This window comes from Crinia signifera, chromosome 4 (assembly GCF_055691185.1).
Source record: "Crinia signifera chromosome 4, ASM5569118v1, whole genome shotgun sequence".
In the NCBI taxonomy this organism is placed as follows: Eukaryota; Metazoa; Chordata; class Amphibia; order Anura; family Myobatrachidae; genus Crinia; species Crinia signifera.
The window spans coordinates 66,086,805-66,096,414 of NC_139220.1; the positions used below are offsets into that span (position 1 = coordinate 66,086,805).

General features: G+C 44.0%; 1 pseudogene; it reads right to left on the bottom strand.

Annotated features, from left to right (window-relative positions):
* Positions 1 to 8,992: 8,992 nt before the first annotated feature.
* On the bottom strand, positions 8,993 to 9,113 carry LOC146076094 (5S ribosomal RNA; annotated as a pseudogene).
* Between the last annotated feature and the right edge of the window lie 497 nt (positions 9,114 to 9,610).

A 9,610-nucleotide genomic window follows, 5' to 3' on the forward strand; every position in this document is an offset into this window, starting at 1 on the left:
CATTGTACAGTATAATTTACTGTATGCAAGATCGTGTATTGTTTTATTAAATACTGTAAACCTTGCTTAGCAATGTAAACCGCATTGTTGATCGCTATTTACACACAACGCCAATTGTTCATAGTGTATGTACTGTACCACTGTACTTACTGAATGGCGCCGCCTCCTCCTGCTCCTCCCCCTCCCCCTCTTCCTCCTCCACCACCTCATCTACCTGGGTGGAGGTGTGCCTTATTGATGCTGCAAATGTAAAAAAAAAACACTGTAAACATACTGTACAGTAAATTAAATGGTTGGACCCCGGGTGTTATACTGTAAAGTGCTCCTCACCCTCCTCCTCTGCCTCGGTGGTGAGGGGGTGGCTACGTTGGCGCGACAGGTCTATATAAAAAACATTGTGACAAATATTGTAACCCCGGGTACAGTATTATTGCAGTATGCAGTATACAGTACAATACACATGGAGGGCCGCACTGGTATTACTTGGGACCCTGAATACTATATTATTATAGGATACACGTGGAGGGCCCCACCGGTAATGCAGGACCCCAAGTACTGTATTATTATACACATTATTATACACATGGCGGAACCACACTGGTATTATGTGGGACCTGTACAGTACCACCAACTCATCCCTTTAATTCGGGAAACATATTAATTACACAGGTTCTGTGGCTGCCTGACTTCCCAACTCCATTTCACCTGGTTTTAATCAGCCACAAAACCTGCTTAATTAATACAGTACTGTATGTGTCCCGAGTTAAAGGGATGAGTTGTTAACCCTAGTGGGACCCCAAATACTGTATTATTATACTGTAGAATACACCTACAGTACAGTACGGTATCCTACGGCACCCAGGTACAGTACTGTACTGTACACTGCACTGTAATACACTTGTACTGCAGTAACCAATTTATTAACACTTTATTCTGGTACACTGTACAGCAGTAGTTCCCAAACTGTGCGCCTAGGCTCCCAGGGGTGCCTCAGAGCACTTGCAGGGGTGCCTCAGGTTGGTGGCCAGAACCAATTCAAATTGTTTATGGTCAATGTAATGGGCAAAATCAGTGCTTGTGGCTTTCAAGTATAAAATACTGTACTGTATGCGTATAAACAGAAGTGAATCATGTTCCTTACCACATACAGTACTGTAACTGAACCTACTGTAAGGATGACATTTAAGCACAACTTAGAGTACTTAATTTACAGTAATTATTATTATTTTTTATTCTTGGTAACAAAATTTTGGGTGCCCTGAAAAATATTCTGATACTCTTGGGGTGCCGTGATTCCAAAAAGTTTGTGAACCACTGCTGTACAGTACAGTATTCTCACATTACTGTACTTACAGCGCCTGATGGACTGAAGTCTGTCAGGATCTCTCCTGACAAGGTCGCTCCATCTGCGCTTTAAGGAGCGGACCAACCGCTAACGGTCAGTTTCTTCTAGAATGTCCCTGCGGGCCTTTCTGTATGCCCAAACTTTTTGTTTATTGCTGGAGAGAGTCCTATCTCTCCAGCAAACAAGGTGCTTGAGCTCCAGGTCGCTGTATGGCTCCTCTCTGCTAAGCTGCGCCATTGTACAGCAGCATTAAAGCATACAGTAGTAAGCTCAGCCCCTCCTCTCTCAATCGTCAGGCTGAGCAGGAGAAACACCACGAGTCATGAGCCCAGCCACTGACTTACTTCCTGTCTGAGACGGGCCGCCCCTTGGCATAACCTGAGTCGCAGCAGCGTCTGAGACGGCCCGCCCCTTTGCGAGACCCGAGTCCCGGCAGCGTCTGAGACGGCCCGCCCCTTTGTGGATTAGCTCTGCAGGAGATGTTGTGGTGTAATGTCCTGTATTAGCCAACCCCCTCCACCCCTGTGGGGAAGGGGAGGAGGCGCTTGACTTCAGTTGCATAGACATCACTCCTTGCAAGATACAACACTAGTGCAATGGTACTGTAGCCAAATCAAGTCCTCTTACTGTACAGTACCAACACTTCATGAACACCCACAGTAGCTGGGACACTGGTGTACTCGTTACTGACTGACACATTTATTTATTTACAGTTTCTTATATACTGTAGCGCAGCAGATTCCGTTGCGCTTTACAATTGTAGACAGTGATTAAACAAACTGGGTAGCAACAGACAGACTTGGAGGTAGGAGGGCCCTGCTGCAAGCTTACAATCTATAGGGACACATTATAAATGATCCACAGGTGGAGCTACTGTAATTGCAGTACTAAAACATTAACTGTTTTATTTGTCTAGTTTTGTTAACACTTTTACATTTAATGGTCTGGTTTTATTAAATATCACTCTACAAAATATTGGAATAGAAGGGAAAAAAAAAAGGATGTCACTGTAATCGAACCCGGGTCTCCAAGCATGAAGAGCTGCGCAGCTAACCACTAACCTACGCAGCACATTGATATGTACAGGCTGTGGAGTGCTGATACAATCAATGGCATCCACAGCCCTAGCGGCGAAACACGAGTCCCGACAGCGTCTGAGACGGGCCGCCCCTTGGCGTAATCTGAGTCGCAGCAGCGTCTGAGAAGGCACGCCCCTTTGCGAGACCCGAGTCGCAGCAGCGTCTGAGACGGCCCGCCCCTTCGTGGAATAGCTCTGCAGGAGATGTTGTGGTGTAATGTCCTGTATTAGCCGACCCCCTCCACCCCTGGGGGGGAGGGGAGGAGGCGCTTGACTTCAGTTGCATAGACATCACTCCTTGCAAGAGACAACACTAGTGCAATGGTACTGTAGCCAAATCAAGTTCTCTTACTGTACAGTACCAATACTTCATGAACACCCACAGTAGCTGGGACACTGGTGTACTCGTTACTGACTGACACATTATAAATGATCCACAGGTGGAGCTACTGTAATTGCAGTACTAAAACATTAACTGTTTTATTTGTCTAGTTTTGTTAACACTTTTACATGTAATGGTCTGGTTTTATTAAATATCACTCTACAAAATATTGGAATAGAAGGGGAAAAAAAAGGATGTCACTGTAATCGAACCCGGGTCTCCAAGCATGAAGAACCATGCAGCTAACCGCTAACCTACGCAGCAGATCGATATGTACAGGCTGTGGAGTGCTGATACAATCAGTGGCATCCGCAGCCCTAGCAGCGAAACCCGAATCCCGGCAGTGTCTGAGACGGTCCTTACATGGATTAGCGCTGTAATATAATGTATTGTACTTTTGTGTACTGTAGGTCAAGTCTGGAAGGGGAGGAGGCGGTTGCCTTCAGCTGCATACACATTACTGTATGCACAGTAGCAACAGTTCAAAATATTCAGCATCGGCTACGTGAACGTGAAGGTATTGTAGCCCTTGTGCTCACTCCTACGGCCACGAGCGTCTCCTTTCCTACGAGAGGCTCATTGTGCACGAGCGTCTCATACTGTAAGCTCGCTCTTTACGGCAAATAGCGGGATACCACTGGCACATCACTCCGACTGTAGCTTGATGGAGCATTAGCCACCCAGTGGTGGCGGATTGTATTACATGGCTTTTTCCCACGCCCCTTGGCGGACGCCAGCGCCAGGAGAATATCGATGCGCCAGAACCTCCGCCATGGTGGCCTGGCGGCAATGATGAGACCCGATACATCTGTATATATGAATGCTGGGATTCTTAATTCTTTTTATAACATTTTTATATAATTTTTTTCTTAATGTTGTTGCTGATTATACAGAATATGCACCTATTGCCGTTTATGGAAAAATAAAGTGTTTATGCATTTTTTTTTATCAATAAGAAACCTACTTTTTATTTTACTATTTGACATGAGCGCCTAAGATTCCAGACTCCTGATTTCCTTTGCCACAGCCTTGTTTTTCGTGTCGGGGATAAAAGAGGCCGCTCTTGTGCCAGCAAATGTCCCAGTTTATTACCCCATTGGTAATATGTATTATTGCACTTATGTAGGGATAGTTGGGTTTTGTTATTAAGGAGTTTTTTCAGTTGAGCACGGGCTCAGTTAGTTCTATTAAATCAGAGGGTGATAGAGAAGATTTGTGGAGAGTTTCAAGATGGTGGATTTTATGTAGTAATGTAGTTGTTGCGGACAGTCTTTCTTTTTTTCATATAGGAGCCTAGTTGAATCAGTTTGCCCCGTATAATGCACTTGTGTGCTTCCCAGAGTGCTATTATCGAAACCTCCTCTGTATCATTAATGGTGAAATAATCAGACAGCGTCTTATCTAGTTCACTTTTGCAATATTTGTGGTACTTGTGTATTATCACGGCGCCCCCCATTTCCATTGCATGGCATTGTACAACCAAAAAAAATCGCGTTGCATCGCATGCCATATGATCGGATGCAATGCGATTAGACGCGATTATACCCGATTTTAAATTGTACACGCACCCAGACCCGATTTTACATTGTACACCCACCCTGATGGGTACTGACAATGTTAAATGCCCCCCCCCCATTGTTAATGCCACCCCACTATCAACGCCAACCCGAAGCGTGGCGAGCGCATCGGCGGTACGCGTCCTCCGACCTTTTCATACCCCCACTATTCACGTCGGCATGGAGATGATTGTATATAGTGTGGCGAGCGCAGCGAGCCACCGAGCCTGAAGCGTGGTGAGTGCATGCGCATTACTTCACAAGTATTGCGTGTCAGCTCGCCGCGCTTCGGGCTCGGTGGCTCGCTGCTTTCACCACACTATATAGAATCAACTCCACGCTGATGTGGATAGTGGGGGTATGAAAAGGTCGGAGGACGTGTACCCCCGCCCCTCGCTGCGCTCGCCACGCTTCGGGTTGGCGTTGATAGTGGGGTGGCGTTAACAATGGGGGGGGGCATTTAAAATTGTAATTACCCATCAGGGTGGGGATACAATTAAAAATCGGGTCTGGGTAGGCATTTAACATTGAAATTGCGTCGCATCGCATGCCATTATAATGGCATGCGATGCAACGCGATATTAAAATTACACTCTTCCCGAGAAAAGCCTTAAATCGGGTCCATCGCATGCCCGATGTAATGTAATTAGTGGTATGCGATGCGACACGACGGGTGCCGTGATACTACACAAGTACCATATTTGTCATGGAGGAGAGATTCGTTAAGGCGCCAAGTGCAATGGCTAGGGGAGTGAGAAGGGATCGCGAGGGACATGAATACTGGGGCATAGTCTGACCAGGTGATCATGCAAATGGAGGCATCCACTAATAGTGGAAAGTGTTTGTGACTTATAAGCAGATGATCTAAGCATGAGTAAGTCTGGTGCGGATGAGAAAAAAAAGGTGAAATCTCGGCCATTGGGGTACGTAACCCTCCAGGAATCAGCTAGTGTTTACGTTCAGAGAATCTAGGGGTGATAAGGAAAGTGTTGGTGGATGGATCTATGGGCCAATTTAAGTTACCCCCCCAGAATGACAGTACCAGTGCCAGGGGCAAATGCAGGATTTTTATGGGGGGTTTCCAAATATATGGCACAGCTCTTGGGCACCCAACACCACCCCTCCTACCGCAACTGCCGCTAGATCTTTGTGCCCCCCCCCCATATATACACAGGCACACATATACAGTTACTTAGACACATATATACACAGGCACATATGTACACAGGCACATATATACACAGGCACATACAGTATATACACAGGTACATATATACACATACACACAGGCACATATATATATATATATATATATATATATATATATATATATATATATAGAAAGTGGTTTCTCTAAACTAGAGACACAGGCACTCGCCACTTTATCCAAAAAACAGTCAAGTTTTTGATAAAAATCAAATAATGTTTTTATTCACAAGATGAGTAGAGAGGTCAAAGGGATAACATCACCATGCTCCGACGTTTCGGTCCGTACATAATGGACCTTTATCAAGGAGCGGTACAGGTGAGTCAATGGAGGAATCAACAAGGTACAGGTGCGCTGCATGCAAACCAGCATGGAGCAGTGGTAGACATCAGTGGATGTCTACCACTGCTCCATGCTGGTTTGCATGTTATCCCTTTGACCTCTCTACTCATCTTGTGAATAAAAACATTATTTGATTTTTATCAAAAACTTGACTGTTTTTTGGATAAAGTGGCGAGTGCCTGTGTCTCTAGTTTAGAGAAACCACTTTCTGTCTATTGGAGTTCGGAGTACCCTCTGCACCCCTTCACAGGACACCCCACCGTTGGCTTTACCTCCCCCAGTGAGAGTGCGGTCTACAACTATAACAATATATATATATATATATATATATATAAATCCAAGAGAAAGACCGGCACCCAGGACTTATGATGAGTCCAGAGAGGTAGCTTGCCCTGGTGCCACCCTAAGGGCCTCGCAGCCCGTGAAGACACATTATTGTTTTGTCCTGACGACGGTGGAGACCCCGAAACGTAGACCACCAGGCAATAAATTTGTCCTACATTCACCAGCATCTAGTCCCTGAGTGCCCTTCTTTCTCCAACTATATATATATATATATATATATATATATATATATATATATATATATACACACAGGCACATATACACAGACACATAAATAAACAGACATATATACACAGGCACATACAGTATATACACAGACACATATATACACCTACACATATATACACAGGCACACATATACAGTTACTTAGACACATACAGTACATACACAGGCACATACACTATATACACACACACATATATACACAGGCACATTTATACACAGACACATACAGTATTTACACAGACACATTTATACACAGGCACCTATATACACAGGCACATATATACACAGGCACATACAATATATGCACAGATACATATATACACAGACACATGAATACATGTCTGCCCTAATGCAGGCATAGCAGTAACAAACAGCAGGAGACCCCCCCCCCCCCCATAGGCAGACATTTCACATTCCGAGATCCCCTCCAGCACAGCCTAGGCAGACATGTCAGTGAATTTTATACCTCCAAGTTCCCCACACACAGTTGTCACAGTGACTGTCTGCCCTAGTCACAAATAGACCAGAGAAGAGAGTAAACACTCAAACATGTTAGAAATTTGTAGAAATATTAAACTAAACAGTAACTAAATAGCAACACCATACTATAAATGCTGTAGAAAGTGCTAGTTCAATGTAAAGTATATCTCACCCATCTATAGACACCTGGAAAGTCCATGACCTCAGCCACCTGAAAGGAATTCCATTTTCTCGTCAACCTGGTAAGAAGGAGGTCATTTGAAATAAGAGTCATGACGTAGTAGGAGTCGCCCCTAAGGAGTCGCCCCTAAAATTTTGGACAACTTACCATTGAGCTCCATCCCTGGGCAGCTGTGGTGGAGTCAGTTCAGGGGGGTTGAAGTCCCAGTCAGAAATTTTTATAGATTGAAGGCTGAGTCCGGAGCAGAACATTGGGAGGTCGGAGGGGGAGTGTAGGGAATGAATTTTCCCATGATGAGACCTGGAGCTTAAAGGGGAAGCCCCATCTGTATTTCAGCTGGCGTTGTGACGGGTTTAAGGGTTTTCCATTGTTGGAAAGTGTGCCAGGACAGATCTTGGAAAAGGGTGATCGGTTCGCCATTGAAAACCAGTTCGTCAAGTCGGCATGCTTTGTTCATTATCTCTTCCTTCTGGGAGTAGTAATGTAAGTGGCATTTAACATCTCGGGGGCATTCCGTAGGGAGCCCTCTTGGTTTGAGAGCATGGTGGGCTCTATCAAATGTAATAGTGTTTGCTGGATCTTGTTCCAGGACCTCGCTGAAGATTTTTGTCAAAGTGTCCGCTAAACTTGTCGGGGGGATGTCTTCAGGAATACCTCTAACGCTGATATTATTTCGTCTGCCTCTGTTGTCCAGATCCAAAACACGTGCTCTTAGTGATTTAATTTCAAGTGATTGAGCTGAAATGACCTCGCAGAGGGATCTCGTGAAGACATCAGCAGAGTCGTCATGCTCCTCCAGAGTGCTAACTCTGTCAGCGAGCTGAGAGATATCACATTTAACAGACATCAACTCTTTACGTATGGTATCCTGGATATATTGTTAGATAGGTTGAACTCGATGGACTAACGTCTTTTTTCAGCCTTAATTACTATGTTACTATGTATATTGTTTAGTGGGTAGGGTCTTAATAAAGGTCAGAAGGGTACTTTGAGGGTAGGGTCCTCCTGGCAGGGCGAGGAGGTCTGATCCAGTGGAGGTTGGAAGGAGTGCTGTGTTTCGACAACATTGGTGGTAGTAGGATGTAGGAAGGGTCTCATTCCCTCCCTCTTTTGGTCTCAGCATGTTTGCTTTCTACTTCCCCGATTTGACCATACTGAAGTTAGGACAATTACATTGAGGTCATAGAACGATTAGATTAGTATGCACAGTAGTGGGGGTTAGGATTACCGCACCGGTTCTCAAAGATGGTGTAACTGTAATTGCTGTTTCTCGGTTTAGACTGATGTGACAATAAAGAAATAGTCAATTCAGAAAATTTGTCGTCGAGTATTTGGGTTAGATTACCACTATAATACTGTACGGTGACCATCAGCGGTGCTGCTTTGAGTTGATACAAATGGATTGTATAGGGGGAAGAGAAAAAGTAAACTTTTTGGCAGCACACTTCCCGAGAATCCTGTATATAAGATTTTTGCTAAAACATTCGTTTTATTAAGTTATTAATTAGAAAATAAAAATATAAGTTCCTATAATGTCTCTGCTGCCTGCAATATAATAATCGCGAAATTATGGGATATACGTCAATATGTCACAGATTTGTGTAATAGTGAGTCAGTCCAGTTGCTCAGAGGGTCAGTTTAAGACAGAATGTATCTCCTGAGTATAAATGTATTGTTATAGGAGGACCTTCATTCATATCATCATAATTCACCACATAGCATAAGTGATAGCATAATGGTAATTTAAATCATGGGTCACCTGTCTTAAGTCCGTGTGATGCAGTTTCAACCATAGACACTTATGCAATACAGTATAATCCCTTTTAGGCAGTGTGTTCTGTATATGCACAGACATACGGTACCTGGGTATTCCCTGGAGGTCTCCCCGCCAGGTACTAGCCCAGCCCAACACTTCTTTGCTTCCAAATGCGGGATGAGTTTGGGCGTAGTTAGTGTGGTAGGACCGTATGTTTGATTACAGCCAGTGGGTATCTACTGTTTATATTGCAAAGAATTGTCATCTAGAAACAAAGCATCACTCCATGCTTGGGATAGAGGTAATTATTTATGCATTTAGTGAGTGGCGTATTTCACTATGTAAGCTGAGCACCACAAATCAAATAGCCACTTTGTAAAATGCCCCCCGTGTATAAATGAGGGGGAAATTTACTTAGGAAAGTAATACATATATTTTAACAGTCTAAGTGATATAATGATACTGCGGAGCTATAGTTGAGCTTCACTTGTAGCCAGATTCACAAGAATGACACCTGTGGTGTCCTGGTAATATTATTTTTAAACAGGGAGAGAAGCCTGTGGTATCCTGTTGTTGTTATTATATAGTGGGAGCAGCCTGTGGTCACAGTGTGGTGTTGTGGTAATATTATTATTATTATACAGGAGGAGCAGCCTGGGATGTTCTGGTATCATCACCATTATTATTACTATACAGAGTAATCATTATTATT